The 24,956-nt window shown below is 46.6% G+C and overlaps 1 long non-coding RNA gene across 4 annotated transcripts in view; it reads right to left on the bottom strand.

Moving 5' to 3' along the window:
* Positions 1-24,956, bottom strand: part of LOC106510288 (uncharacterized) — a 227,956-nt gene that overhangs the window by 68,033 nt on the left and 134,967 nt on the right. For 2 of the 4 annotated variants that reach the window (XR_014845394.1, XR_014845395.1), the window contains one exon: positions 19,174-20,802. This is a non-coding gene — a long non-coding RNA (uncharacterized LOC106510288). Of the gene's footprint in view, positions 1-19,173; positions 20,803-24,956 lie in introns of those variants that run through there. The other 2 variants (XR_014845396.1, XR_014845393.1) reach the window with 2 other exon arrangements.

Genomic DNA, 24,956 nt, shown 5'->3' with positions numbered 1-24,956 from the left:
GTGTGTGTTTTTGTTTTTTTAAGTTCCTGCAAGGGGACATCTCTATTCCAGATGGATAGTTAAATTTCAGGGGAGAGGGGTTTGTACAAAGTCTGTTTAGATTACAAAAGGAAGCCATGCCTTCATTCCAATTTCACCAGTAATAAAGGCTGATATTTGATCTGCCCCATTTGAGTCCCATGTACTTCTCTCGATTGGTTGTAAACTCAGAAGTGGGAGAAAGGATATAATTTATCCCCCCCCCCCGTAAACCCTGAAACAGCTTGTCTTCTGTGTTGTGAAGGTAGTAAATTGGGAAAATGGTCATAAATCCTTCTCCTCCCTGTATCTACATTCTCATAAGATAGTTCCTCTCATGGATCATTGGCTTTTTGGTCCATGCTTTGATTCTGGGCCTTGACCAGTAGGGCAGGAGCAAAGATGACACACAAATACTTGAAAAGAACTTGGGCTCTGTTCTCATAGGCTTGCTCTGGTTTTTCCTGGAAGCCAACCACCATGTGAACAAACTCAGGTTAGTTTGCTGAAGAATAAGAGACCATGTGGACCGAGGACTCAGACACCCCAACTACAGGGACCAGGCTGGCCAGCACAAACCAGCTGGTCTTGCCAAACCACCAGGTCTTGCCAAACCACCAGCACTAATGCAGAAGCATGAACAAGCCCAGGAGATATGAACAGAGCCCAGTTCAGACCAGAATAACCACTTGGCAAGCCCCTCCCAAACTGCCAACCTGCAAAATCATGCATCAAACAAATGGCTGTTGTGGAAGCCACTCAGTATTGTGGAAGCCACTCAGTGGAGATCTGACACAGTGAGGAAAGAAGGGGTTGGTGACACTGCTGTCTACAGTGCTGGGCTTGAGTGTCAGACCCACCTAATCAATATGTTTTATCAAGAAACAGGAAGGGGTACAGCCTATGGACTGGAAAAAAATATTTGCCAATGATGTGACCAGAAAATTCTAATTTGAAAAGCTAACATGCACTCCAGTGTTCATACCAGCACCATTTACAATAGCCAAGACATGGAACCAACTTAAGTGTCCATCAAAAGACAAATGTGTTATCAACCAGGGTTCTTGGGCTTCCTTAACTGGTAGAAACTGACAAGAGACCAGGCAAGAAATTCAGGCCAGGTTTTACTGAGGCCTCTGCTGCAACAACAGGGGAGTGAAAACAAGCAACAATTTCCCTTCTTCAATTTCTCACTCACTGCCTTTCTCCCCAAGGCGGGGGATGAACTGGTTCCTTACATGGGGGTCCAGACATGGAGCCAGAGGGGTGGCTTGGATAGTTTGCCCACCTCTTTGGTGGTGGTGTAAGCACCCAGCTGGCTTTTTGCTTTCTGCTCTTCAGAAGCGGCAGTTAGGTTTTTAGGGTTTTTTTGTATCTTGTTGTCCATAATTTATCCTAACTGTGCATGCACATGGGTATTTTTAGTCCCTTGATAGTTTCTTTGTATTTTGTTGCTTGAGGAAATATTTGGAGGACAGACATTTGTCTAGGCCCAAGCACTGCAACAATTGTAGCAATAGATCCCAGATCTCAGCATGTCTCAAATGGATAGAGAAGATGTGATTTCTTTATTACAATGGAATATTGCTCAGGCATAAAAGAATTAAATAATGCCATTTGCGGCAACATGGGTGGACCTAGAGATTATTATACTAAGTGGAATAAATCAGACAGAGAAAGACAAATATATGATGTCACTTACAGTTGAGATCTAAAAAACAATACAAAGGAAATTATTGACAAAGCAGAAACAGACTCACAGACACAGGAAGTATACTTCCAGTCAGCAAAGGGGAGGTGGGGGGAAGGATAAATTGAGAGTATGGGATTCAAAAGAAAAAAAAGAGGAGTACCCATCGTGGCACAGAGGACACGAATCCATAGACTAGGAACCACAAGGTTACCGGTTTGATCCCTGGCCTTGCTCAGTGGATTAACAATCCAGTGTTGCCATGAGCTGTTGGTGTAGGCTGCAGATGTGGCTCAGATCTGGCATTGCTGTGGCTGTGGTGTAGGCTGGCGGCTACAGCTCTGATTAGACCTCTAGCCTGGGAACCTCCATATGCTGCAGGTGTGGCCCTAAAAAAACAAACAAAAACAAAAAAAGCAAAAAAAGAAAAGAAACAAGAGCAGACGCTGAAGCCCTTCTCTAGAGAGGTTTACCAACTTTTAGAGAACAAATCTTAAAGCCCATGACTAAACTTCTGGCAGACTAAAGACCACAAATTTTCAGAATTATTTGACAAGGATGAATGCTTAGTGGGCATTTTTGGCAAGCTGAATATGACAATAATCAGAATTTAAGCCCAATATTCACCATTACGGATGTTGTCCCAAAGCCCCAAGCCTTTCAGCCATTTTTGTTGTTCTGGAAGAGCTAAGAGATGGGAAATTAGCCAGTTTCCCGGTTCAGAAGACATGCTTTTGTAGACTGCTGTCCACAGTGACAACGCCTTGTCTGTTGATCTGTAGACTCCAGGCACTGGGGCAGAATTCTTTGGATGTTTATTATTGTATAGACAGCCTTACGATTGAACTGGATTCAAAATTCTCACCTTGCTGACATAGACAGCATCAAGAATGCAGAGAACTTGCCCACACTGACCTCATTAACTCTAGGACAAAGGGGATTATACAAAACAAATTAAACTCAAAGTGTTTTAGGGAAATTGGGGCTCCTTGACACACATCTGACCATGTCTAGCAAAGCAAGCTCTGGAACAGATGATGCGGTTGGAGACTTATCTTTGAGAGTCACGGTGTGGGGGATTTGATGCCAGCAAGACAGTGTTGAAATTGATTAGATGGCAAAGAAGATGTTGTCATGCAAAGACAGCTCTGAAAATTTAATTTCTTATTTAGTCAAATGGCAGCAGGCTTCCTGCTGAAATTTACATTTCAGTAGAATTTCAATTTACATTTTTTACTCATTTGCAAAATTTGGATTTATTGCTTTTTTTTAAGGAAGTGGCCATTAATGTCTTTCAGAGAAAAAAAAATAAGAAATAATTCTTCCTAAGTCTTGTTTTTATAGTTTGTCTCTATGAAGGAAACCAAATTCTTATGCAATGAAATAAATCACCAACAAAATTTCATTTGCATGTATTTTCATGTCCATCAATACCAAGAGTTTTCATCAGACGATCAGAAGGGGGAAAGGATGAAAAATAATTTGCTCTACATACAGATGGCCAACAAGCACATGGAAAGATGCTCAACATTGCTAATTATTAGAGAAAGGCAAATCAAGACTACAATCAAATATCACCTCCCACTAGCCGCAATGGCCATCATCAAAAAGTCTATGTGTTTTTAGGGCCCTACCTGCGGCATATGGAAATTCCCGGGCTATGGGTCAAAAGAGAGCTGCAGCTGCCAACCTATACCAGAGTCACAGCGACCTGGGATCCGAGCCACATCTTTGACTTACTCCACAGCTCACAGAAATACTGGATCCTTAACCCACTGAGTGAGGCCAGGGATCAAACCTGCATCCTCATGGATACCGGTTGGGTTTGTTACCGCCGAGCCACAAAGGGAACTCAAAAAAAAAAAAAAAAAAAAAAAAACTACATCTTTTACAGTTTCCTTACCCGGTTTTCCAGTTCTGCTTGCTTCTAAACCATCGCCTGGAGACCTGGGCTTCCACTAAAGCCCACCAGCTGCTTTCTCCAGTGGCAGTTTGTGGATGGCTCCTCCTCATATTTGAAGAGACCCACGCACCATCGGCCAGTCCTCCTGTGAACTCTTCCATTGTGTGAGCCTTTGGCCAGAGTTGTCCTGTGTCATAAGTGTGCATTTTCCTGCTCACGGTCAGTGTTTGGGTTGGAGGGATCCCAATTCAGGACACCCCTTCCCTCCTCTGATACAAAGCCAAGGAAGAAATAAGCCAAGGAGTCAGACGGTGAGGATTTGAAAGGTGACCTTCACCATGGTCCTGGCTAGTGGAGAACAGGGCTTAAGCGAGTGGCAACAATTGGTTTCCTGATGCCACAGCCCAGGATTGGGCAGACTGGCCTGCCTGGTCACAGACAGGGCTGAACCCCCTGTGGGCTCCTCCATGGAGCCGGTCCCAGAAAAAAACCTACAGCCTGGAGGAGTAGAGAGGCTGTGCTGTCTGCGAGCAGTACAAAGAGAAAAGCAGGAAGGGGCCAAGTCAGGGACACTCAGATCCTTCTCCGAATTAACCAATCAGGTAAGTCCCTGCTCTCCGAGAGGAAGAGTGATAGAACGAGAGAAAGGGAGGCCTGAGTGTTACTGCAATGGATGACCCTCCATATGGAGCAGGAGCTAAGTGCCCCCCCCGCCCCCTCACCCCCCCCCCATTCTGCCCAACTGCCAACCTGATCTGGCTTGCTTATGCATTTCTGGGGCTATAATTCTGAAAAAAAAAAAAACTTCCATTTCCAGCCACACTGTCTTTGCAAGCAGCTGGACGTAACTAATGGGGATGTTGTCACTGCTGGAAGTGAGCAGCTTACACATCTGGGACATGCCCAGGAAGATCCCATGTCCCCTTCCATGCACGGCAGGATGGGGCACCGGAGAAGAGGGATGGGATGGGGGCAAGGAGCTGACCCATAAAACCAACTTGATGGCAGTTCCTCTTGTCTTCCAAAAAACAAAGTGCACAAACTGCCACAGGTTTTTGCTGACTCCTGGCTTCTTAGCTTTTTACATCTAGTGCTATTGTTCGCCCTTGGGATTTATGGTAATTCTTACTCCCTAAAAGATATCTCCCTAAGAATGCCCATAAATTTAGGAAGTGCTGTTTCGATTTTCCTCACTAATTATTTTCCCTCTCAGTTATTTCCCATCAGCAATTTTTAAAGTCAGAGGATGTTTCTTAGATACAGCGGCACATGAGACATAGGGCAGTAGGATTCTGTAGACATCTAATTCATGGTAAATCAGGCATTTGCATTGACGGAGAACCTCCTAGGCACAGAAGACCACTCTAGATGCCACGGGAGACCCAGGGGAAAAGAAAAGTGGAACCTGACCTTGAAGAGATTAGCCATTCCCAAGGCTACATCCCATGAATATAAAATAACTCAGCAAAGCAAGCACGTTTGAATGCAGTCATTTTTGTTAAGAATATTTCCCACTACATCAGACAGGGTCCTCTGGATGAGTGCTCAATTTTTTCTGTTCTCTGTAAAAGGAAAATCTAGACTTCCAGTGATAAATTCCTTTGTTTTCAACCCATGGACTACGAAAATCTTACAAATTAATCATGATTTCCCTTTTCGCTTTGCCTGGTAGGGAGCTCACTGCTGATGTCCAACCCACCAATCTAGCGATTTTATAGGACCTGGTAGCAGGCAGTTTACATAGTTATCTTGGTTTTATTTGATTTTCCAGTCCTCATGGGCCCTCAGCCTGTATTTCTGCATCTAATTGTGCTATGTGACAGACTCCCTGGCTTCAACCGATCCACACTTCTAAAAAGAAATCCCACCTATCTTGCCCTTCTTCTCTACTCATGATGTCAGAAGATGGTCATCATTAGATAGAGTTGGCAGATGCCCACGCAGGGAAGTGGATAAGAGGGGCCTGACCTGAGGTGGTTTAACTGTGGGGAAAGAGAACCGACTAGAGAAAAATCCCTAAAAGAGGGACAGAAAGAAGATCAGATGACACACAGCCCAGAAGGGTGGTGAGCATTACAGAAGGAAAAGGCTCCATAATCAAGGTCTTCCCAGGGCCTGGGTTGAGGTGGAGGAGGGGAACAGAAAAGTGCGGGGGCACTTGGGTGTACCAAGGACAGTGGAATCACAGCAAAGAGAAAATACATTCCATGCAATGCAGAAAACATGCTGCCTCGTTTGTTACTGTCTCACACACCTGCCACGTGGTGGCCACGCCACAAAAATGTGTCCTCAGCAGGGATGGTCCATCAGTAATCAGCTCCTCCATTGGGTCTTCTCTCGTTTCCCGTCATCCATGGTGAACTGGGCTTTGAGAAGGCAGAGAAAACTCGGAAGCTTCCACTGAGCACAGGTCTGATGCTGGGGAGCCTTCAGCACATCGGGCTGGCCAGTATGCCAGCTGGGCAGACTGATACCTTATGGGTCTTCGCACTGGCTGTTCCCTCTGCGCTCCAGTCTTTTTCCAGGATTGGTGCCCCCTTGTCATTCAGACCTCAGCTCAAGGGTAAGACCTCCCCCAACCACAGCATCACACCTCATCTCACCTCATCCCACCTCATCTCACCTCCCTTCACTGCACTGAAAACCACCAGGGATGCTCGTGCCCCCTCCCCAGCAAGAAGGTGAGCTCTACCGAAGCAGGTCCCTGATGGCCCCTCCAGGGGCGAGAACAATGCCTGGCCCACAGATGACGTTCAACAAGTATTTGTCAAGGGAGCAACTTAACCAATCAGGCGCTGCCCCCAGGGCCTGGGGCAGTTTTGAGCCTACAAGTGAGTACGGGGAGAGGCAGGACGTGGAGACCAGGGAGGATGTAAGCAGGAAAGTTTGAGTATTTCAAAGTCCCTGCCTTGGGGAAGCAATGTGTGCACCAGGACAGGCACAGCTCTTTGGACGGCACAAGTCAAGGGTATAGAGGAATTCAATGGAATCGTTCTGTCCCAACCTCTAGTGACCCCTGCATGAGCAGAGCACTAAAGATAGGGACACAGACATGAGCAAAAGGTGGTCCCTGCTTTAGGGAGCTCCTATGCTATGCCCCCACCGCAGAGCCGGGGAGCTGCGTGGTCAATATTGCAATACAGGTAACCTTCGGAATATAACAGGGCACACAGGCAGGAGTCCTCGCCTCAGCCCTACGCAGGAGCCCAGGAAGGCTTCCTGGAGGAGGGAGCCCTTGACCGGGGTTTTGACAACTGAAAAGGAGTTTCCAGGAAGCACGATGAACCCAGTGGAGTGGAACCCGGAGGCCCTGTGGAGTCCACTCAATCTGACCCTCTGCTTATTGGCACGCTTTGTCCCCAGCGAACCCTCCTCCAGCCACCAGGCCTGCCACCTGTCCCCCTGTCTCCTTGATATCCCTTTTCAAACGGCGCCTTTCATCGGCAACACCTTTGAAGCGCACGGGGCGAGAGCTCTTCCACTGTTCAAAGGAACGCCCCGCAAACGCTCCCTCCTGGCAGTGAATGGGCTCTCTGATCCATCGCTGGTGGGAGGTTAAATTGGTGCAGCCTTTGGGAGAGTAATTTAGAAAACAGCTTCAGAAGTTTTTTTTTTTTTTTTTTTTTTTTAATGACCATGCCGTTATTATTCTAAATCACTCTGCTTTTGGGTGAGAGCCCAAGAAAGAGATCCTAAATTTGGAAGGGAAAAAAAAAAAAAAAGGTTTATGTGCAGATATTCACTATATAGCCGAGTAATGTTAAGAACAATCGAAATGCTCAATAAGAGAATAAATATTCTAAATTTTTCCATGTGGTAGAATAGTATGTAACCATTTCGAAGAGTGTTTACTCAAAATAAGAGCTCCTGCTAAAATAATGTTCAGCGAGATAGGCTTTCAAGAATTACGGGCAATATGATCATAACTGTGTAAAAAATTTCTATGCCTTGGCCATCTTGTGACGGAGGATGAAAATAGGGGTGCCATGTGGTGCACTGCTGCATCTTGGGGGATGTTTACCGGTGATGCACAGGAAGCACTGGGGCTGTTTGTAAGGAGTGGGTCAGTGCCCTACTGAAACCCATATGGAAATTGGCTCTCACATTAAGAGAATTTAAAATGCCCAATTCTGGGAGTTCCCATCATGGCTCAGTGGTTAATGAATCCGACTAGGAACCATGAGGTTGCGGGTTCAATCCCTGGCCTGGCTCAGTGGGTTAAGGATTCGGCATTGCCGTGAGCTGTGGTGTAGGTTGCAGACGCGGCTCGGATCCCGTGTTGCTGTGGCTATGGTGTAGGCCGGTTGCTACAGCTCCGATTCAACCCCTAGCCTGAGAACTTCCATATGCCACAGGAACAGCCTTAGAAGAGGCAAAAAGACAAAAATAAAATAAAATAAATAAAATAAAATGCCCTGTTCTGGAGGGAAACATATCTGACCAGGAACCTATTGAACCGTGAAGTTTCGGGTTCAACCCCTGGCCTCACTTGGTGGGTTGAGGATCCGGCCTTGCTGTGAGCTGCCATGTAGGTCGCAGACGTAGCTCGGTTCCAGCACTGCTGTGGCTGTGGCGTAGGCTGGCAGCGACAGCTCCGATTAGACCCCTGGCCTGGGAACCTCCATATGCTGTGGGTGTGGCCCTAAAAAGAGAAAATAAAATAAAATAAAATAAAATAAAATAAAATAAAATAAAGTAAAATAAAATAAAATAAAATAAAGTAAAATAAAATAAAATAAATAAAATTAAATTAAATTAAAAAATAAAATGCCTAATTTTGCTGCTGCAGCTCTATCTGCCCCTGCCCTATCCTCCCCCGGCACACAGAGAAGAGAGGCTCAGGTCACCCAAGGTGGAAAGAGGCAGAAACTGGGAATCAGAGAGAAACAAAACTGTAGCAACCCCAAAGTATTGCCCATGACAAGAGGCCGCACATCACTCAGGGAAATCAGCTGATGAAGATTCAGCTCTTTTGGAGTTCCCATTGTGGCCCAGTGGGTTAAGAACTCAACATAGTATCCTTAAGGATACAAGTTCGATCCCTGGCCTTGCTCAGTGCATTAAGGATTCAGCATTGCCGTGAGCTGTGGTGTAGGTCACAGACACAGCCCAGATCTGGCATGGCTGTGGCTGTGGTGTAGACTGGAAGCTGTAGCTCCAATTCGACCCCTAGCCCAGGAACCTCCATGTGCCTCAGGTGAGGCCCTAAAAAATAGAAAAGAAAAACGATTCAACTCTTTCTTCAAAAGCCGTTCATATTTCATGTGAACAACTGATGCGCTTAGAGATAAGCACACGAACCTGGAGGACAACAGGCGAAGTGAAATAAGCCAGTCACAGAAGGACAAAGGCTACAAGATCCCACCTGTATGAGGTATCTAAGCGTCAAAGTCATAGGAGCCGAGGTGGAATGGGGGTCACCAGGGCTGGGGGAGCAGGCAATGGGGAGGAATCCATCAAAAGAGTCAAAGTTGCAGGTTTACGAGATGAATACGTCCTAAGATCTACTGTACAGCACGGGGCCCGAGGCGAACAATGCCGTGTTGGGTACGTATCAAATGTGCTCAGAGGACAGATCTTACGCTGTGTTCCTTTAACAACCACAAACTGACTGTTGGGAAGAACCTGGAGCAAGTACCTAAGCAAAGACTAAGGACAGTCTTACATGAGAAAGTCTGAGAACTCGAGCCAGACGATCCAACACGGAACGATGGGCAACTTGCAGGAGAGAAGCAGCCTGTGCCTGAAGACACAGGATGCCAACCCCACCTGAACTAGACCAGGCTCCCAATCAGCCCATCCCAGCCAAGAGCTCACACCAGTTCCTCCACGTGGGGAACCAGAGACCGTAATGGAATCCTCTCTGGAATTGGTCTATGGAATGTGTGTTCTGAGTGAATTTGGGGTATCTTCGATCCTAGAATTTGGGTTAAGTCATTTTGTTAGTTTTACTTTTGAAAATATAAAGCAAAGCCTTTCAAATCCTAGATATTCAATGGGGGAAGGGGAAGGTAAATTGGGAGTTCAGGGTTAACGGATACACTCTACTGTATATAAAATAGGTACATAATAAAGATCTACTGTATAGCATAGGGAACTCTATTCAATATCTTGTAATAATCTATCATGGAAAAAATCTGAAAAGAATTTATATATATATATGTATAAACATACAAACACACACACATATATATGTAGAACTGAATCAGTTTGCTGTACATTTGAAACTAACTTCAACATTGTAAATTAACTATGCTTCAATTAAAAAAAAGAGGAAAGGCGTTCCCATCATAGCACAGTGGGTTAAGAATCCAACTGCAGTGGCTCGGGTCACTGCAGAGGTGCAGGCTCGATCCCCAGCCCTGTGCAGCGGGTTAAAGGATTTGGCATTGCCACAGCTGTGGCATAGGTTGCAGCTGAGGCTCTGATTCAATACCTGGCCCAGGAACTTCCATGTGCCATGGGCGTAGCCATAAAATATTTTTTTTTAAAAAAAGAGGAAAAACTTTATAGATATTCAGAAAGAAAGGGAGGGAGGGAGGGAGGAAGTTTGAAAAGGTGGATAGAGAAATATATTAGGAGTTAGCAGTGATTGTCTTTGGGTGATATGTTTTACTTTATTTTTCCATTTTTATGAATTATACAAGTTTTACTTAATTCTCATGTATTACATTCATATTCTTAAAAGAAAATCTACCTCTTGCCTCGATCATGTTGCATGTAAATTGGCGGGGTGGGAAGAAGGGGGGGATTTTGATGTTATCCCAAAGATAGACAGAGATTCTCATCGCACAAGGGCTGTCCCCTTAGCTGCCTGCACGTCATCACTGACAATATTCCATTGTGGTACCTGCCCTGTTGGATCTAAATGTGCCAGGTCTGTCCCAATCCTAGACCTGTTCCAGAAAAAATGTGAGCCTGGGCCCCTGGTTAGTGTCCTGGCTGCTTCTCCTATCTGGACCTCCCTCCCCACAGCTAGTAATTGGGCCATTCCAGTTAGGACCTGGAGTAGGTTGACTGTATCCATGGCCCAGAGCCCATAAACATGAGAGAGCACCTGTGCGAGACCCACAGACTTCCTCCCAAGCCCACAGCTGGTTGCAGAACCACCCACCTGAGCAGGAGATTCATGGGCAATAATTAGCACTTGGTTTAAGCCCCAAAGTTGTAAGGAAATTGTTTCAGGGCATTATTGTGACAATAGATACTGATCTGTTAGTTCCGATGACTGTCTTTGCCACCAGATCGTCTAAGTTTCTACCCAGAATGCAACCCCACGCTCTAGTCTCCAGACAAACTTGAGTCTGGCCTTGGTCCGAACACTACTCTCTGCTTTGGTTTTTGCATCTACCTGGCCAGATCCCAGGCCCCCCCCCCCTTTTTTTGTCTTTTTGTCATTTCTTGGGCCACTCCCGAAGCACATGGAGGTTCCCAGGCTAGGGGTTGAATGAGAGCTGTAGCTGCCAGCCTATGCCAGAGCCACAGAAACGCAGGATCCGAGCTGTGTCTGCAACCTACACCACAGCTCATGGCAACGCCGGATCCTTAACCCACTGAGAAAGGCCAGGGATCGAACCTGCAACCTCATGGTTCCCAGTTGGATTCGTTAACCACTGAGCCACGACAAGAACTCCCTTCTTAGCCCTTTTTGCTTAGATTTTTCCAGATACATTTCTTCTCTGGGCCACTACTTCCAGGTTCCTGGGTAGCGGGTATTAACCTCAATCACAGAGTGCAAAGCCCTTCGCAGAGCCTGTGAACACAGTCGTTTACTAAATACTGAGCAGAACGAAAGAGCCATTAGGAGAATGAAGAAATTCGTATTTATTAAGCACACATCTGTGCCAGGTACCATATTAGATGCTTCCACTTATTCCATTTACACCATATCCCTGGACATTAAGTATTATTACCCCCATTTTGACAAGAAAATTAAAGTTCAAGGATTTTGAGGAACATATGGTTCATAACTGGAACAGGTATGATTTGAATGAATCTTTAAAACTCTGCTCTTACATGATGGAGGATAATGAGAGAAAAAGAATATGTGACTGGGTCACCTTGCTGTACAGCAGAAATTGACAGAGCACAGTAAATTGACTGTAATAAGAAAGATAAAAATCATAAAAAAAACCCTCTGCTCTTAGGTGGTGGTGGGGTGGGTCGTGGGGAGGGACTGGGGGTCTGGGATGGGCAAATACACACTGAGGTATAGGGAATGGTTGGCCAGTGGGGACCTGCTGTACAGCACAGAGAACTCTACTCAGTATCCTGTGATAATCTGTGTGGGAAAAGAATCAGAGAGGGAATAGATATGTGTATGTCTATGACGGGGTCCCTGCGGGGTCGTACCGCAGAAATTATCACACTCTCTCACATTGTCTTGTAACTGAACTATAATTCAATAAAACTTAAAAAAAAAAAAAAGACAGTGTTCCCATTATGGCTCAGTGGTAACGAACCCAACTAGTATCCATGAGGACGCGGGTTTGATCCCTGGCCTCTCTCAGTGGGTTAAGGATCAGGTGTTGCCTTGAGCTCTGGTGTAGGTCACAGATGGGGCTCGGATCCTGTGTTGCAGTGGCTGTGGTGTAGACTGGCAGCTGCAGCTCCAGTTCAATTCAACCCCTAGCCTGGGAACTTCCACATGCCTCAGGTGCAGCCCTACAAAGCAAAAAAAGAATACACATTTTAAAAAAACCAAAAACCAAAACAAACCAACAAAAAATTCTGCTCTTTCCACAAATGCCATGAGTCCCAGTCAGATTTGCTGAGTGACAAAACACTACAAAACTTCAACATTTTTCTGTCGCTAGTCTGGGAGTTTGGCTGATTTATGTCAGCTGATCTCAGCTGGGGTCACCCATCCTTCTGTGGCCAGGAGGAAGTAGGGGGAGCAGTAAATCCATTCTTGACTGTCCTTGGTGGGCGCAGCCTATCTGGGATAGCTCAGCTCCACGTGTCTCTCCTATCCCCACCTGGAGAAACAGCAAGCTAGCCCAAGTGTGCCCTTCTCCTAGCAATGGCAGAGACACAAGAGGACAAGCAGAAACATGCAAGTTCTCTTAAAGCCTGGGCTTCTGTCTCCTCTTGTTGACCACGGCAAGTTACCTGACTGAGCCCAAAATCAAAGGATAGAGAAGCACCTTTTGCCTAGAGTGGGAATGTCCTACAAAGTTACAAAGCAAAGACATAGATCAAGGGAGGGGTGAAGAATCGGGGCCATGAAGCTTCCATGCCATACACATGGTCATAAAACGGGGACAAATGTGAGTCTTACAAAACAAGGCCATGCGGATTAAAAGCGTGAGTTTGGGATGAGACCGCTGGGCTCAACTTGCAGCCTTGCCACCTTTTAGCTGCACTTCTTTGGTCAAATTATAAACTCTTCTGTACATCAATGACCTCGATCATAAAATGGGAATAATGGTTACACCTACCTCTTGGCTTTGCTTATGAAGCTTAAATAAGTTGATATCTACAAAGCATTGTTCCGATATGTGTCCTATGTACAGAGGACACCACTGTCTACATAGAAAATCCCAAAGAATCAACCAAAAATCTCCTGGAACAAATGAGCGATTTTAGCAAGGTTGCAGGATACAAGGTTAACATACACAAGTCAATTCTTTTCCTATATAGCAGCAATGAACAACTCGAATTTGAAATCAAAACATGTAACCTCCATAAAAGTTTTCTTTAAAAAGAAATCAAAACATACATAGCCCTTGGTAAATGCGAGTTGTTGCTTTATAGCGGTTCCAGTCACAGGGAGCAAGGTGCTTCCTTTGTTTTTCTACTGCTTTGTCTCAGTCTTAAGCTCTCTAGCCAGTCCCTGCTTTCAGCACTAATCACGGGCATAATCTCAAGGCATTCTGATGAGTGGTCTCTGTCACTGGCCTCATTTTCCTGATGAGACCCTGAAGCCTGGAGGAGACGTAGAGATTCATACGGGGCCACAGGGGCCACAGGGCAGTGGTCGTCATCATCATGGCATCATCATGACTCAGCACCCTCATCATGACTCAGCACCCTCAGTCTCCAGGCTCTTACCCAACCAGTGAACCATGTTGGTCTTTTAACTAAAATGAGGCATTTGGAAGAGAAGATGGCGAGAAATCCTTGGGAAATTTGAGAGATGAGTGAAATCCATAAGAGATGAGTGAAATCCATAAGAATTTTTTTTTTTTTTTGTCTTTTTAGGGCTGTTCCATGGCACATGGAGGGTCCCAGGATAGGGGTCCAATTGGAGCTGTAGCCGCAGGCCTATGCCAGAGCCACAGCAACGCGGGATCCAAGCCATGTCTGCAACCTACACCACAGCTCACGGCAATGCCTGACCCTTAGCCTACTGAGCAAGGCCAGGGATTGAACTTGCATCCTTATGGGTGCTAGTCAGATTGGTTTCCACTGAGCCACAATGGGAACTCTGGAAAATTTTTAAAAGCACCTTTTCATCAAACACAAAAGTCTTGTTTCCCAACCCTCATTTGGAGACACTTTCTGCTCTGGAGGCATGCTCAAGACTGGCTGGGAGATTTGTATTTCATTGACAATATTTCCCCAAAAGTAGCTGTGCCTCTTTGGGGCCAGGCAGGTCCTGTGCAAACTCAGGCAAGTCTGTCTCTTTGGGTCATAGTTTCTTTGCTTGAAAAGAAAAAGTGATGCCTGCCCTGTCTGATTATCAGCTATTGTGTGAGAACGGCATGAAATGCTGGACAAAAAAAGAGCTGCTCAAACTGTAAAATGCAATCTTAATGTAAGCATTTAAAAAAAGAAAAAAAAAATCTCCTCTGATCAGGCTGTGGCCCAGCACCTTGCAAAGATGTTAAGACTTCTTGCTGTCCTGGTGACATTTCTGCATGGATCCTAGGGAATAAAGAACATACCATCCACATGCACACTCTCAAGGACTCACTAATTGTGTTTGTGGATAGAAATATATGCACATAAACACGTAAAAAGGCGTTAAGTTATGATTCTGTAATATTCTCTGGCTTTTGCAGCTCAGGAGAAGCCAAAAGCAGGGACCTGCAGGAACCCAGTGGTTCAGTGGCGTGATTGTGAACCAAGGCTTTGAAATCAAACAGAACTGCATTAAAATCATTTACCTAGGAGTTCCCGTCGTGGCGCAGTGGTTAACGAATCCGACTAGGAACCATGAGGTTGCGGGTTCGGTCCCTGCCCTTGCTCAGTGGGTTAACGATCCGGCGTTGCCATGAGCTGTGGTGTAGGTTGCAGACGCGGCTCGGATCCCGCGTTGCTGTGGCTCTGGCGTAGGCCGGTGGCTACAGCTCCGATTCAACCCCTAGCCTGGGAACCTCCATATGCCGCGGGAGCGGCCCAAGAAATAGCAACAATAACAACAACAACAACCAAAAAGACAAAAGACTTAAAAAAAAAAAATCGTTTACCTAAAACCTCTGACACTCAGATGCATTATTGGGGGGGGGGAGATAATATCGACCCCATGGAATAATTGTGCAATATAAATATATGTCAATATTCATATAAATATCTGAAAAATAAATGCCTATGAACCTCCTTGGTTGACTGGGAAAGAGGAGAAGGAAATTGGTATTGTTACATACTGGGCCCTGTGCCAAGCCCTTGGTGTACATGACCTCCCTGGAATCCTCACCAGGTTCCTGAGCTGTAGTGCCAACCTCCTTCAGCGCTTCCAGATGGTGTGTGTCTCACACTAACACTCCAACATATGGATGGACCAAGGCTGTTAAATGCTCACGGGCTCATGGGAGGAAACAGAGGAGGCTGGGGCAGGGGACAGTCCACATCATTACAGCCCCCGGCAGCTGGGCAGCAAAGGCTGTAGCACATGTAGATTGGGACATTCTGCATCCTCAGCTCCCAGAGTCCCTCCAGACTTCCTCAGACCTCCCCTACTCTCTGGGCCATGGATACCCAGACCATTTTCTATGACAAAACACGAGAGAACCCACACGGGAGGATAAAGCAGAAGTACTGTTTAGGCTATGGTGAACAGGAGGACCCAGGTTTAAATCCTAGCATGCAACTTACTCACTGGGTGGCTTGAGGGGAGTCCCAGGACCTCTCTAAGCCCCTCATTCCAAAATGAGAATAATCGAAACTGCCTCCAGGTTGTCCTGAGGATTAGAGCGAATGTCACTTGCAAAGCACCTCATGCAAAGCAGGTGCTTAAATACATTTCAGTTCCCTCTCCTCCTCCTTCTTCTTCTTTTTGAATGGGGAACGAATGGTCAGCCTACATATATTAAATTCAGAAGAAAGTCCAAACAACCAAATTTGGAAAGAATGTAGGGGAGTAGAAAGAGTCACAGGATTTTCATTCCCTAGAACTTTGATCTTCATTTTGGGAATGGGTTGTCACAACGATATAAGTTCTTTGAAAAGAACTGTGTCTAATTCTTCCCATTTTAGAGACAGCAGGAAACTGATGCCCAGGAAAGTGAAATAACTCGGCCCAAAGTCAAAGAGAGAGTTAGAGGCAGATCTTGTATTAGGACCCAGTGTATTCATCAGCTGCTGCTGTGTAACGAACATCCACAGATCTCAGCTGCCTAGAACATGCATCCTGGGGTTCCTGTTGTGGCTTAGCAGGTTGAGAGCCTGACATAGTGTCCTTGAGGATGAAGTTCAATCCCTGGCCTTGCCTCAGTGGTTTCAGGATCTGGCAGTGCTGCAAGTTGTGGTGTGGGTCACAGAGGTGGCTTGGATCTGACGTCGCCATGGCTGTGGCTGTGGCGTAGGTGGGCAGTTGCAGCCCCAATTCAACCCCTAGTCTGGGAATTTCCATATGCTGCAGGTGTGGCCATAAAAAGAAAACGAAACTCATTATGTATTCACAAGCACTAATCTGTAAGTTAGCGAGGGCATGCTGACCTAGGTGGCAGAAATGGCAACCACACAAGCACACTTCAAGACTTTTCTTCCATCCGTATCTGCTGACTTCTCATTTCCAAACAAGTCACATGGCCAAGCCCAAAACCAGTGGAGTGGGGGAGTATACCTCATTCAGCAAGGCTGACTCAGCCTGGGGTGTTCTCCTGGGGGTGACCAAAGATGGAGAGGGAACGTAAATGCTTCCGGGACAGGCTGGTCACAGACCAGGGAGAAGTGGGCCAGATGAAAGACAAGAAGGGAAGGCAGGACACAGTGAGCTGGAGAGAATGTGACCTTACTCCAGGTGATTGTATGCAGATGGCATCTTTCACAGGCCGCCAAAAAGCGGACCTTTATAAAGAAAGCTTCCTGATTCTGAAATCACGCAACCGACCGACAGAATGAGTCCAGGAGACACATTTGCACAGGCTCTGCTCTCCCATGCTGCCTGTCCCTGAGGAGTCCATTGGTCCTTTTGTGGCTCAGGCTGTCAGGGTGGGTCCCTGGGAACCGTCAGATGATGACCACGGGTGAAATGGTAGCCCTGCCACACCCTGGCTTGAGCTAGGGAGCAGGTGCTTTGGGTCACATGGAAGTGAGGTGGCCTCAGGGAGACGGGGAGCAGAGAGGTGTTACAAATGTAATTCTTAGCAGCAAGCACCTTCTTCCATTAGTCTGTCAGCAATAAAAATCTGCAAAGGGAGTATCATTTTCAGTCCATCCATCTTCCCAGGTTATTCAATATTTCTAGTCTCAGCTAAGTTGGCAAAGATTCCTCCCTCAGCATCTGGGCTTTTTAGTATCTGAGACCCTGCTGTGAGAAATGTCACTGTATTCTGCTGCTGAAAAGTAACAGAATTGTAATAACATTAGTGATAAAGGCTGCCATATATGGAGCCCTGGCTGTATGCCAGCACCATTATCAGCATCTGACATGTATTGAGACCTTGAATTTTCTTAGCTATCTTATGATGTAAGTATTGTTATCCCATTTCTTTTCAGAAGAAGAAACTGAGACACAACGAGGTGAAATAACATGCCTCAGGTTATACAGTAAGTCAAGGCACCCATTTTTTCCCATCAAATAATTTGGACAGAGCAAACGTCAGAAAACGTCAGATAGCATCCAAAAATCACTTTTGTGAATCCCGAAGATAGTTATTTATTAAATCTCCACTCTATAGTCAACATATGTTATTGAATCCTCACAACAGTCCCCTGGGGCCTATCTTATCCTTATTTTCACCGTAGGAAATTTAGGCTCAGAGATTTAAAATCATTTCACCCCCTCGTACGGTTAGAACATGGAAAAAGAAGGAAGGAATTCACAGTTGAATGGCTCCACCAGAGGGCAGACCCTCCAGTTCTGGAGGGAGGCTCATGCGCTCTTATTTTATCTCCCGCTCTGCGTCCCTCATTCCTCAAGTTCCAGAGTCACTGCAGCGCCCCCAAGAGCCTCGTCCTGGGATCCCAGAAGGCGGATCCTGTCCCCCATTGCCTATTTTCCCACCAGGCCTGTTCCTCCAGGGGTCTGGAGAAGGCTGTGACCGGGACAAAGCCTCCTTCCTCTTGGCTTCCTTAACTTCCCTCCACTATCCCAGATTGAGCCTGCCTTCTGATGCCCAGATACCATCTTTCTCGTAAAATCATAGGGCTGTAGAAATTCTGGTAGCATAAGGAAGCACAGTCGTGAAACAGTCTACTCTCTTATTTTGCAGACGGGGAAACAAAGAAACTTCCTGAAAACACCAGCCCACGGCCCCTGGCCCTGCACACTCGTTTGTATGGTGAAGTAACACTGTAGTTGTTACTGTCTATACCACACACCCAAGGACTATCTATTTGTCTTATATTTTCTCTGGTTCTCTCTCTCTCTCTCTCTCTTGTTTTTTTTATGGCCACATGTGCAGCATATGGAAGTTCCCAGGATAGGGGTAGAATTGGAGCTAGAGCTGCCAGCCACAGCCACAGCCACAGCCACAGCCACACCAGATCCTAAACCCACTGAGCAAGGATGGGGGGGAAGCCTCATCCTCATGGATATGAGGCGGGTTGATAACCTGCTGAGCATCAACGGAAACTCCAACAACCTCTTTTTGTTTTTTGGTTTTTTTTTGAACTTTATTTATTTAATCTTTTTAGAGCTGCACCCTTGGCATGTGGAGGTTCCCAGGCTAGGGGTCGCGTCGGAGCTGTGGCCACTGGCCTACACCACAGCCACAGCAATGTGGGATCCAAGCCATGTCTGTGGTCTACACCACAGCTCACGGCAACAGCGGATCCTTAACCTACTGAGCGAGGCCAGAGATAGAACCTGCCTCCTCTTAGATCCTAGTCAGATTCATTTCTGCTGAGCCATGACGGGAACTCCCAACAACCTCTTTTTATAAGGGCTCCGTCCTCGTGACCTCATCACTTCCAAAAGGCCACACACCCTCGCCTTGGGCATTAGGATTTCAACGCATAAATTTGGGGATTGGGGGGGGAACATAACCATTCAAACCATAACCAGCCTATCCCCAGGACCCATCAGGGCACCCAGAACTAAAAACGTATTGACCTGATTTAAATTGAAGGCCTTTTATCACACAGCCAGGAGAAAGCTGGATTTACTAGGTGACCCAGAGAATGTGGCTTAATCTCACCACTTCTCAGAAGGAGCATCTATAGCACAACAGTGTAAATCACCTACACTTCATTAAAAGAAAGGGGGTGGGGAGTGAATCTATAAATGGGAACAGTAAGACTGATATCCTCGTGCTACCTAGATTGCTACTTAAGACAATGTTTGGAAAGTTCTTTCACAGTGCCTGGTACATGGTAAATGGCAACAAAGGTAATCATCGTTGTTGATGGTGGCAAGAGAAGAAAGACAAAAAAATTTAAACCCATGGAGTTCCTGTCGTGGCTCAGTGGTAATGAACCTGACTTGTATCCATGAGGACACAGGTTCGATCCTTGGCCTTGATGAGTGGGTTAAGGATCCAGCATTGCCATGCGCTGAGCTGTAGGTCACAGACATGGCTTGGATCCCACATTGCTGTGGCTGTGGTGCAGGCCAGCGGCTACATCTCCAATACGACCCCCAGTCTGGGAACTTCCATGTGCCCTGAGTGCGGCCCTAAAAAGACAAAAAACAAACAAACAGAAAATCCAGTGGTGCTGAGCAGCCCATGTTAGAAGGAAGAGGTCACGTCTGCTCAGACAAGAGGGAGAAAGGGATGAATTCAGCTGGGCCCTGAGCCAGAAAAGCATTTTAAACAATCGACTCTCTGATACAGACTCTTACATGAGTCTCAAAGTCCACTCAGTCTATGTGAAGGAGGAGCCCTGCCCTGGCACCCAAGGACACCTGGATGCAAGGCCTGGCTCTGCCGAAGCCTTGCTCTGTGTCCTTGGACAACTCACTCAGCCTCTCTGGACCCCAGTTGCCTTATCTATAGACGAAGGGTATTGAATGAAAAGATCTCTAGGCCTCCCTCCAGCTTGAAATAATAATCAAGCTAAAGGACTGAAAACAGAGTATCTTTCAGCCCATCTGATTCCTTGGTGGGGGAACCAACTCAGGGCTTTATAGTCGGGGGCTGGAGACAAGCTGGAAAATGACACCTCAGCTTTGGGGAGGGCTTTGTTTACTGTGACAATAACTCACAGGGACATGGTGTTAACACCGTTTGCAACACCATTTTATGCAACAGCCTGGTGAAGGTGGTCAGAGGCACTTAAGGAGCAGATACATCAGGAATTTGTTCCTCTGTAAATCCCAGAAGCCCTGACCAGTGTGGATTAAGGAAGGAGAAGGCTAAAAGGAGGCAGTTACAGGTGGGGCAAGAGCGGCAGGGCTGGCATCTTCCCAAGCTCTAGCACTTTCTCTCATGGCCATAAAATGACCCATAATAGCCCGTCCGCAGCCAAGGCAGGAGAGGGGGAAATGGGTGCACCAGCAGCCTCTGCAAGGAAATCAAGGCTTTCCGGGAAACTCTCCCAGCATCCTTTTCTCTCGCTGTGCTGGCATTTCATTGGCTAGTGTTGCATCATGTGGCCAAACCTGGCTGCAAGGGAATCTTCAAAAGTTCTTCCTGCTACGTGAGTTCTCGGGCTTTCCTCACAAAGTGCCATAGACTGGGAAGTTTAGGCAACAGAAATTCACGGACTCACAGTCTGGAGGCTGGAAGTCCACGATGAAGGTGTTGGCAGGTTTGCTTCCTTTCGAGGGCTGTGCTTCTCTCCTTGGCGGTAGATGAGTGTCTCTTCCCTGTGCCATTTTACAGCGTCTTCCCGGGGCACATCCCTCTGTGTCCAGATTTCCCTGTGTTATAAGGACATTAGCTATATTAGATTAGGGTCCAGCATAATGACTTCAGTTGAACTTGATTGTCTCTGTGAGACTATCCTAAATCCAGCCACATTCTGAAATACCAGGGTGAAGACTTCCATACCTGAATTTGGAGAGTTCCCATGTAGCTCAGCACTAATGAACCTGCATCCATGAGGATGCAGGTTTGATCCCTGGCCCTGCTCAGTGGGTTAAGGATCTGGCATTGCTGTGGCTGTGGTGTAAGGTGGTAGCTGCAGCTCTCATTCAACCCCTAGCAGTGGGTATAGCCTTAAAGAGCAAAAAAAGAAAAAAAAAAAGAAAACCCTGAATTTGGGGGGACATGATTCAACCCAAAATCAGACTCAATAGTGGAGGCAAGAGGGGACTGGCCAACAGGGTCTGATGTTGAGAGTTAAGGGATTTGTCCAAATAAATGGCAAAGCTGAGCCTCAAATTCAGGTCCTAGCTGGAAGTTTAGGGTTCAACTTACTGAGACTCCCTGCCTCTCATCTAGTTTCTCAGCAAGAGGAAATTGCATTGAATTCGTTGAGAGAACAAGCCCTAGAGTCAGATTCCCTGGATTGAAATCTACTCTTTCTGTGTGACCTTAAGCAAGCTACTTCACCTCTCTGGCTCAATAAAGAAAGAAACTCATTCAAGACGGAACAATTATGAGCCGAGTCCCTTCTTTTTGTCAGATGCTGTTCTCAATGCTGACAGTGATCATAATAGAAATAAAAGTACCCCCTGAGTAGCGTTATTGAGGGGATTTGATGAGATCACGCAGTAAATAAAATATTTAATTCTACAGGACCTAGCCCTAGCAAGCAATCAGGAAATGCTATTACCATCAAAGTAATTGTTCTTAGCTACTCTCGCGCTCTCCTTTTCTGGGCTCTCTGAAATTGTACTTATGCCCTGGTCACTGCACAGAGCAGGATGATGAATGTAGGTCAGTTGTGGACACTGCTGCTGGCAGGCACAGAAGGGCACAGCCTGAGATGCCCTGGAAGCTGCCGAATGCTCCAATGTGCTTGCTGACCCAGGAGTCTAGAGAAGGAAGCCACTTTCCCCTTGATGCCCAGCAGAGCAGAAATGATGGAGGGACCAGAACCAGTAGCCTCCAGCAATGGAAAGGGGACAGACCGATCACTGCAACTTTGACGGTCATGAGAAAGTAAGCTGGTGCAAAAGGGAACGTGGGCCCCTCTAGGAAATAGAGTAATGGGAAATGAATGATTTACTTTGAAACACTGAGTCCAGAATAAGATGCTTCAACAGGGAGAGTTAAGCTTGGTGTCATAGTGGGAACTGTGGAGCTGCATGGCAATGACCTTGAAGAGGAGAGGAAGAGAGCTAACATTCAGCATCATCCTGCTACATGCCCGACGCTTCGTAGACAGTGTCTTTTTGGATTCCTGTGACAGCCAAGAGAGGCAAAGTGGTGTCCCAGTTAATAGGGAGAGTTAAGAGAATGGTCAGATAAAACTCAGCTACAAATCCCTGCTCAGCTGGTGGCTACTAAATCCTGTGCTATCTCTGGCAAAATACTTAACCTCTCTGAGTTGGTTTCGTTCTTTATTAAGGTGAGAGTGGTAATGCCCAGCATATAGAATGCGTGAAAAATAACAGCACATACTTGAAAAAGAGCAACGGCTGCTGTAGGTTTTGTTCTTCTTCTTATTCCCACTGCTGCTACTGTCTCGACTCCTAAGTAGATTTTGGTGCCAAAGGAAATTTGGATAATTCCCACTCATTCTGCTAAAAGGTTTCTTGGCCGTTCGCATGTGACACTCCATCCTTCATCTCTGAACATACAGAACGGGGAGCATAGATTCTAGAGAGCTTAAGCCACTTTGTTCCCAGAAGATCATTTATATAAGTGATAGCAAGTGACTTAGAAGAAAAAACATAATAAAGGAAGCCCCTCCCCCGCCAGGGGCCCAAATGTCAAAGCTCCGATTGTCAGCTGAACTTTCGCTGCCCTCCCGTCTCCCCACTCCCACCCACCCCAAATGGGGAGAGGTCTCCGGGTCTGCCTAGATAGAGGAAACTTCACCACCAAGGGCCTGGCTGGTCACAGTCAACTTTTTACTTGATAGCATCTTTTTTTGTTCTGTTTTCTCTTTTGGCCTCTCCAAGGCACATGCAGTTCCCAGGCCAAGGATCAGATCTGAGCACGGTTGCAACCTAAGTCGCAGCTGCTGCAACGCCTGATCCTTAAGCCATTGTGCGGGCCAGGGATCGAACCTGCATCCCGACACTCCCCAAACATTGCCGATCCCTTTGCACCACAGGGGGAACTCCCTTCCTTGATAACATCCTCAGTAAAAAGCAAAGACTATGTGAATATCAAAACAACTTTCTACTAAGTGTCCCTCTCTTGATATTCTGAACCATGTATGCAATACCTTCTGAAAAGGATCCATTTGGTGACAGGCAAGGGGAATAAACTGACCAGGGGTCAGGCCTTAGCCAGGCCCCAAAGCAGCGATCCCATGATGATAATCCCCCCTCTGTACAATTCTGTAATTTACATGTAGGGACATTCGTCAGACACAGAATCCTGACCCCTGGAACCCTGAGGCCTGGGGTTCCGATGCCACAGCATCTCCTCCCCATTCTAGAGGCCCGTTCTTTTTTTTTTTTTTTCCTTTTTTTTTTTTTTTTTTTTGGCTTTTTAGGGCTGTACCTGCAGCATATGGAAGTTCCCAGGCTAGGGGTCAAAACAGGAGCTGTAGCCACCAGCCACAGCTACAGCCACTGCCGCAGACACAAAAACACTGGATCCAAGCCTCCTCTGCCACCTACACCACAGCTCATGGCAACGCTGGACCCTTTAACCCACTGAGCGAGGCCAGGGATCGAACCTGTGTCCTCAACAATACTAGTCAGGTTCCTTAGCGCTGAGCCCCAAAGGGAACTCTTAGCGGTCCCTTCTGCCTCTACCTGGATGTTCATGCCCACTTGTTCTACGGCCTGCGTTATATCCCAATGCCTCTGCAATGCCGAGACTTGCTTCTTCCAGGCTCCTCACATGACTCCTAGTGTTTGCCGGATCCCCCCTCCCAACTCGGGCCCAGACCCGCCCCTCCCCACCCCAGGCAGTTCCAGTCTCAAGACACAGCTCCCCACTAATTTCCACCCAAGCCCACGCGCCTGTTACCCTTCTGCCCTTTGCTGCCCACCTGTTCTGCTACTTCAATAAGCCCCGCTGCCAAAACTGGCTCTAAGATAGATGCAGCCTCTCAGCCTCTTACACCTGGATGTCCCAGCTGTCCCTTCTGGAGCCAGCCTCTGGGACCAGGCCGATTTCCCAGCTCCACCCCGCCTGGCCCCAACTCCCTCCTCCCGTTGGCAGAGCCTGGGCTGCCAGGGCCCCAGCATGGTGAGTTCTGAGCCCACCCACGCACACATAAGCACGTCCAGAATGTTCCATTCGTCACACCCCACACCAAGCCCAGAATTCCGGAAGAGAGAGAGAATTCATGCAGGCGGGGACTCCACCAGCGCCGGCAGCTCTGGATTTCATTTGGCTTCATCCATTCACCCGTTTCTCATATTTAACAAATATTTATTGACCCAGCTCTACTTGCCAGACACTGGAAAATTGCAGTAAAAGAGAGCAAGAGAGGAATTGCCTTCATTACACTTAGAATCTAGTCGGGGGGGAACACACTGCAGATAGTATTACAAGGCACCACACAGCAATTACATCTGTGCTGGATGCCAGAGAGAATGTACAGCCCTGGTCCAAGGAGCACAGAGGGGCGGGGGAAGCCCTACGTTTTTCACAACTGACATAACAGGGAGATTTAAGCTAATCTACTTTTGGATTCACAAATTCTTTGGCATTATTTCTGATTGTCCTTAACTTTAGGACAAGCCACAGGCTTATGATTCAAATTAAATTTAAAAAAAAAAAAAAAAGCCAACTTCAACCTTCCGAATTACCACCCTCCGCTCTACTAAAGCTTTTAGCTTCTTGGAAAGAAATTTGAAAGAAAGAAAAAAAAAGAAGAAGAAGAAGAGAACTCTCCGGAAAGATAAATGCCAAGTATTGTTTGACGATTGTAGTTCACGTTACAGGAGGGGAGGAAAGAGCTGGGAGGCAGAAGGAAGGCGCCTTTGGGATTTCACAGGCT

The sequence above is a fragment of the Sus scrofa genome, chromosome 5 (assembly GCF_054392235.1).
Source record: "Sus scrofa isolate SSC_HxYL_T2T_F1_AM1 chromosome 5, Sscrofa_HxYL_maternal_Yorkshire_Landrace_v2.0, whole genome shotgun sequence".
Taxonomy (NCBI): domain Eukaryota; kingdom Metazoa; phylum Chordata; class Mammalia; order Artiodactyla; family Suidae; genus Sus; species Sus scrofa.
Note: the sequence above shows the minus strand (reverse complement) of the source record. Positions and strands in the feature narration are given on the sequence as shown.